Source organism: Cnephaeus nilssonii (assembly GCF_951640355.1).
Source record: "Cnephaeus nilssonii genome assembly, chromosome: 1".
Taxonomy (NCBI): Eukaryota; Metazoa; Chordata; class Mammalia; order Chiroptera; family Vespertilionidae; genus Cnephaeus; species Cnephaeus nilssonii.
Window position 1 is genome coordinate 36,127,033 of NC_137072.1, and position 6,076 is coordinate 36,133,108.

The following is a 6,076-nucleotide window of genomic DNA, read 5'->3' on the forward strand; positions in this document are numbered from 1 at the left end:
GATGCAGAACACACGTCCTACCCACTAAAGATCACCTGCTCTGGACTTGCTTCCAAACTCTGCTCAGCTTCTGGTGAGAATCCACAGTAGCATCGAGCAGTTGAGTCCCCAGCTGAGCAAGGGCTTTGCTTAGGACCTAAACATGCTACTTTCTGGCTTCTGGTTCAGTCTGGCCAAGAAATGTTCTAAATCTCCTGTCCTCAAGCTTGCCCAGCTTATCTTACCTAAGAATAGAATGTGGTCCTAAATTTGGTTAGTACCAACCAAAGACGAGAACCATGTGGCTCTACAGCCAGTGGTTCTCACTCAGGGCAAGCATTTCTTGGTATGATGTCCTCTAGTGGTTTCACAGGTTTCTATTCAGATTGGCATGTTTTTGTGTAGGTTTTTTTTTTTTTTTAGCAAGTTTAGAAAGGTTAATAAAAGAGTTTTTCTTGGAAAGGAAGAGGTTGTTCTAAGAGTGCCCCTCCTGAGCAGAAAGATCATTAGAACTACCATCTGCTGGACACCTGACATGCTACATTCTCCTTCAGTCCTCACCACACCCAGGGAGCAGGACCTACAGTGATCTCCATCTCACACGTGAATAGCGGAGGCCCACATGATCCCAGATCAAACAGCTGACACTGAGTACAGTGAGGGTTCCAAACTCTATCTGCATGGTGAAGTCATGGATGCTTTCTCCTGGCCACACTGCCTTATGGGGAGGCCAGCCCGAAGAAGTGACTTTCCTGCTCCATGGCAGCTTTCCAACCAAAATAACAGACCAGGCGCTCCTTGCTACAGAACTCTGCCAGTGTGCAGGGGACATCGGATTTGAGTTATTGGCAGACTACAAATGGAGTTTTTCTATAAAACTAATAAAGAGCTGGCTGCAGTTCTAAAGTAGGTGGTGAAGGATGGAGCTGCCAGAACAGTGCAGTCAGTGGGGTCCCTACTGCACCCTCTCTCCAGGGCCCTGCTGTGGCAATCACTGTTTGGCAGTGCCAGATCACACAGCGTAGAGAAGGTGTTACAAACTCTCTGGGCTTTGGAGAAAGTAACAAAGCCTTCTCACACATTTGGCAAATGAAAAGCAAAGGTTAACAACTTTCCAGTGTCTGTGTGAGTCACACGATTCCCTCAAACCATGAAATCCTGGGGCCTCTGGGCTGCCTTCCCAGCCTGTGAACTGATGTGCCCTCAGAGACTAGCTATAAATCTTAATAGTCTCTTGTGCATAAATAATCCAGAATGAAAGTCTGCTACCTACCTTCTGATGTCATATAATTAACCCCAAGGCTAATATAAATTTTGGGTTAATATGTATCAGCTTCCTTCCACTGGGACATAGAATGAACATTTTCTGCTAACATGTCATGATTGCCTCTGGAAAGTCTAGTATATTCAGTTTTCCCTGTATCATTTTACTTCTCAGGGAGCTTTGCTGAGCTCATCCCAGCAGCCATCACCCCAGCAGTATAGGGCTGGAAGGTCAGTGAAACAGGTGTTCACTCCTGCTCACCTGGACAAGACACCATTCCAAAGGCTGGCCTGAGCCCTGGAAAATATAAAGAAATGGAGTGAACGACTGATTAACTTTACAGAAGAGAACTGTCAGGCAGCCCGATGAAATAGCTCTTCCTGTCCCCCTGCTATCCGGGAGTTCAGAGAGAGAAGGCATCGGCCACCATGGAGGGCTTGGACCTGTATGGTTCTGAAGCCTGTGCTCCTGACTACCACATTAAGATTCCTCCCAACGTGACTACCACACTGAGGCCTGGAGAGAAAGACTGCCAGTGCTCAATGGCAGCCAGTCGGAAATGGCACAGCTAAGCCAACCGTTTTGCTTCCCAAACAGGATTCGGAAAAGTGCAAATGGGAACACAAAGGGCGCTTAGTCCCAGGTTTGCCATCAACTAGCTGTGTCACTGTTTGCAGGTGATGTAACTAACCCCTTTCAGCACTCAGTTGCCCAGTCATAAAAATGGCCCGACTGGACACTTTTCCTCTTCTACACTACTGGTTTTGGAAACTTGCGTGAAACTTGAAACAGGAAGCTTTTGTTTGTAGAAAATGCTCTTTAATGAATGAGGAATATGAGCATGCTCTTTTTACATTGAAAATACCTTATTACATTTGAGAACAAGAAATCCATGACAGACACAGGGGTTTTCAGGCCACACCTGAACCTTCTGATGTCATGGCTAGGAAGTCCCTACAGCAGGCAGATCTCTATCAAAATTGGCAGCTACCCTTCCTTGCATTACTCAGCCAGCCCCCTCTCCTCTCTCCTTCCTCTGAAAACCCACTGTGCTAAGAGTATTTCCAAAGTGTGGCCCGTGGAAGGTCTGAACTGTACAAGTGCAGACCCCTGAGCTCCTCACTAGACCTGCTGAATCATAAATTCTGGTATGGGAGACCCCAAAATATGAATTTTAAAAAGAGATTTCCAAGTGATTCTGCTGCATACTAAAGTGTAAACTCCTGCACCAGGGCGGGCATGACATATCTCTCTGGCAGTGTCTACATTGGAGCATCGGGCCTTTGTGATGAATTGTGAGCAGTTGTGTGGCCTGGAGAGCACTATGAGGAGACTTGACACTTCCAGGAGCCCCTTGAAGTCCTCCCCTGGGGCAGGTTTTAGGGGCTTCCTCAGCCCTCGGTGCTTAAGCCTTTGGAAGTCCCACCTCCTATCACATTAAACACCAGAACACACTCATATTGTGCAGCAAATATAATTCTTCTAGTTAGGGAAGGAAATGGAATTATTTGCTTTTTAATATTTTAAAAATATTTGATGCATTAACTGATTATTTCTGGGCAATCATCAAGTAGGTAAGAGTTAAATTCAACATTGAAATAGACATTTTGCAGTTAATATTAAATTTCAGTCTTGCATTGTATTTTGGGCTCAAAACTTATTTTTCAGGTCCCAACCAGAGACCCATGCAGGTTCTCTTGAATGGAACACCGGTCCACCGGGCTCACAGTTAGCGTGGTTGGCTGTTCCACAGGGAAATGGGGATGAGGGGAAGCAGTGGGTGAATCAGGTGTCATGAGGTTTATATTCCCAGTGTGCAGCCTTCAGACATCCTTATTGATTTTATATTGATACGAGAGGGCTCAGGCCAGGCTGAGGGACCCCACCAGTGCACGGTCAGGCTGGGGAGGAACCGCGGGAGGGCTCCAGGGTGAGCCTAGTCCATCCCGCTCAGTCCTGATCGGCCAGACCCCAGCAGCAAGCTAACCTACCAGTTGGAGCATCTGCCCCCTGGTGGTCAGTGCACATCATAGCGACTGGTCGACCAGTTGACTGTCTGCCCCCAGGTGGTCAGTGCATGTCATAGTGAGCAGTTGAGCAGCTTTAGCATATCATTAGCATATTATACTCTTGATTGGTTGTTCAGTTGTTTTGCTGTTTGGTCTATTTGCATATTACCCTTTTATTATATAGGATTAGAGGCCCGGTGCATGAAAATCTATGCACTGGAGGTGGGGGGTTCCTCAGCCAGGCCTGCCCCCTCTCACAGTCCGGGAGCCCTCTGGAGCGGGAGGCGACCCGGTGATCAGGGGAAGGCGATGCCCCATCACACCTCTGCTGCTGCCACTGCTGGCGGTGCAGGCCTCGGCCAGCCTAGGTGACCTGATCCTTGGGTGGCCCTGGGCGGCTGGGCAGCCGACATCTGAGACTTGCCTGCACCTTGGGCTGGCCCTGGGCAGCTGGGGGGCTGAGGGGACTGAGGGACTCCCGAGGCAGGTGCGCCTGCCTGGGGGCAGGCCCAGCCTTGCCACGTCTGCTGCCCCAGTGGGGCTGAGGGGACTGGGCACTGCCATCTTGTGGCTGTGGCACCACCATCTTTGAGAGCGGGACAGTCAATTAGCATATTCCCTCCTTATTGGTTGTGGGCACTGCCATATTTGAGGGTGGGGCAGTCAATTAGCATATTCCCTGAGTGGCTATAGGTGCTGCCATCTTTGGAATGGTGTGAGCGTCAATTAGCATATTCCCTCTTTATTAGATAGGATTTCCTTCGAATCTCCTTGCCCTGCCCAGAAATGTTTAAGCACAATCCACAAAACAATTTGCAAGTTATTTTTACACATTTAAGAAATATTCCCATTTTATTTTATACTAGAGGCCTGGTGCACAAAAATTAGTGAGGGGTTCCCTCAGCCCGGCCTGCCCCTTCTCATAGTTCAGGAGCCCTCAGGGAATGTCCTACTGATGGCTTAGGCCCGCACCCCATGGAAAGGCAACTGGGCCGATCAGGGGAAGGCACCGCCCCCATCACCCTGCTGCTGCTGCCACTGCCACTGCCAGCCGCCAGCCCTCCTCAGCCCTCGCAGCCGCTGCGGCTTGGATGTCTGGAAAACGTCCAGTCTATCAGGTCTAATTAGCATATTACCCTTTTACTAGTGTAAATGTTTTCAATATTGATCTTACCAAATTTTGTATGGAGATGGTAACTCCCAGTTTTAGATATTTCTAGGAATTTAGAAAAGGAAATAAAAAAAATATTGGTCAAAGTGGAGTGTGACTTGGTGCTGATTGATGCTCTAGTTTGTGTGTGATTGCTCTGTGCCAGGCACTGTGTTAAGCATTTTACAGTCAGTAATACTTTAATTCTCACAAAAGCTCTATGAGGTAGGCTTTATGAACCCCTTTATACAATGAAAAACAAAACACAAATATATTAAATGACTTGCCGGTCTTCACATAGCTACTGAGGGGCATATTCTCAGTTTTTTTTTTATTAATCCTCACCTGAGGATACTCTTCTATTGATTTTTTTTTTTTTTTTGAGAGAGAGTGGAAAGGAGGGGGAGAGACAGAGAGAGAAACATCTATATGAGAGATACACATTGATTTGAGCCTGCAACCGAGATACATGCCCTTGACCGAAATTGAACCTGGGACTCTCTGGTCCACAGGCTGATGCTCTATCCACTGAGTCAAACCGACCAGGACTCAGTTTTTTAATTCTCTAAAATTGACTTAGGAAATGTGGTCTGAGAATTTTAAAGACCTATCAGCAGCATGTAGCCTGTATGGGGAGTGGGGTTTTGAAGGCCAGGTGGTCTAACTCAGGAACATGGGCTGTGATTCCTGCACCAGGCCATTCTGTTGCCCCTCTTACCTGCTTGTAGGTGACTGCCACATTGCGTCACTTTGCACATAATTAATGTTCTGTGTAAAGCACATTAAATTATTGTTTTTAATTCGCAGTCCCACATTCCATCCTTCCTGCCCCCCAACAAAAGTGTGCATCCCTGCAGGGCCACATTAATCCTTATTCATTTCTTACATGCTCAGAGCATAGACACTGCCCAGCAAAGGGCAGACTTGTTAGGTCCAGTTCAATATGGCCAGGGTACATTCCCCTGGACAGGCTACATAATACAGACAGGTGTGTTTTTTTAAATTCTCAGACCACATTTTCTAAATAGTAATGGGAAGTTAAATGGCTTAGCAGAACATGAATGAAAGCAGCATTTTCTTTGTAGGTCCAGGGACGTCATAATCATCTCTTTGTAAAAATGTAGGTTGATATTGATTTCACTTGGATGAAATCAGACCCAGGGGTTCTATAAAGCCCATTTTCTTTCTTTAAAGCATAGTGGAAGCATGCTTTGGTACCCAAATGATTACACTTCTGGTGATAAACATTCTTCACATAAAGTGATATATGCAATATATGGTAGGTTGGCAAGGGGTGAAGATATCTAATAGAGTTATCTTAATAGAAGCGATTGAAGTGGTTAAAACCCTTATTTGAACCTTAAGCTGAAATTGTCTCATTTGTTACTGTGCTAGGTACTATGAAATGGATTTTTGGGTAAGACAATTCTGACCCTCTGGGAACTTAGTCTAAGACACAAGGTAAGTCATGAACCACATTAAAATTAAAATACAAAATAGTTATCATGGGATAAGAGTCAGATGGTTGGTTGCCTCTGAGCCCACCCCTTATGACTAGCTCTGTGATGTGGGGCTAGTTGTTTAACCTCTTTGAGTTGCAGTTTCTTCATGGTTATACTAGGGATAATGATAACACTTACCTCCAAGTAGTTGGGAGGATTAAACTGAACTAGA